Consider the following 1528-nt stretch of genomic DNA (forward strand, 5'->3'; position numbering starts at 1 on the left):
CTATATCCAAAGAGCCCCGAAGATGCAAACTCGCCGTTTACAACCAAAGTGTAGAACAGGTGATGACCTTTAAATATCTTGGAGCAAACATCACGAGTAACGGGAATCTAAAGGAGGAAGTAAGGAATCAAACATCAAAAGCCGCTCTAATATCGGGGTACTTGCGAGACATCATCTGGAGAAACAAGCACATGAGTATAGGGAGTAGTCAGAATCTACAAAACTTGCGTGAGACCAGTGATGGCATACGCCGCAGAAACAAGAGCGGAAAACACAACAAACAAACGCTTACTAAGAACAACGGAAATGCGAGTCCTAAGATCCATAACAGGACACACACTATACGATATGAAAAGGAGTGAAGAAATTAGAGATACCTGTAAGGTTTCGGATGTTGTAAGATGGACCAGAGCAAGGAGAAGAGCGTGGAGAGACCATGTAGAGAGAATGGCCGACGACCGAATGGCAAAAATCGCCAAAAACCAAAAACCTAACAGCTCAAGACTATCAGGAAGACCACCGAAGCGATGGTACGAAAGCTGGACATTAGCATCCCAGGACTAGGAAGTTGAAGAAAAACACAGGACTCTGAGTCCTAACGTACGAGGAAGAAGAAGAAGACCAAAGAGGAGTGCCTCGGTCGGTTGCTTCGGTACCCGGCCAGAGCACAGTAGTTGACCTATACTGGCTTCACGGGCGTTCTCGGCCTTCTTCCGGAGTGCTTGGCGGTGTGTCAAATTCCTCTTTGGTATCGCTCGGTCCCGGAGCGACTGAGTGGGCTGAATCAGGTTCACTCTAGTTGTCCAGGTTGTCGTCCAATATCATGACGAAAGTCGCACGGTGTTTCCAGATTTGGTTGTAGTGTAGAGCCAGGATTTGGTCTCAAACATACACTTGTGCCATTGTGTTACCGATCAATTTTCCATTCCATATTTCCATATTTCCGCCATGACTTCCTCCCCTACTTCGAAGTCGCGATGTTGCGCACCGTGATGTCCGTCGAACTGAGCCTTCATTTTGCGTCGTTCGTCGGACAAGTCGCACTTCTTCGTGCTATCGGTTTCTAAAGGTCCAGGGAAGTCCGGGTTTATCGTTCAAAGAAAACTTTGACTGGCGATTTTTATTCCAGGGGTCTGTACTATCCGCTCGGTTAGACTATTGGACTGCGGCATACGTGGAGCACATCTCAGGTGAACCACAGATCACAGAGGTTATAGATTGGAAGCGGCCATATACGCCTGCAGAATGCTATTTGCTGCTTATCTCAGCGGCTGCAATCAAAACTAATCTCTAATTTCTACTACTTGTAGAAGAAATCTTCTTTATCGATTGGGTTCACATCAAAATTTAGCGGGGTATTTGATTTTAGTTTATGACCTCTGTGATTTCCGTTGCAGTTTCAATAACATTTCAAGCATTTCATCATGCTCCTTAATTGTGATGTTTATGATAGGGCTTCAATTAACATCACAATTAAAGGGCAATATGAGATACTCGAAATGTTATTGAAACTTTAACGGAAATCACA

The sequence above is a fragment of the Dendroctonus ponderosae genome, unplaced genomic scaffold (genome assembly GCF_020466585.1).
Source record: "Dendroctonus ponderosae isolate FM_Combo_2020 unplaced genomic scaffold, Dpon_F_20191213v2 Dpon_F_20191213_4, whole genome shotgun sequence".
Classification (NCBI taxonomy): Eukaryota; Metazoa; Arthropoda; class Insecta; order Coleoptera; family Curculionidae; genus Dendroctonus; species Dendroctonus ponderosae.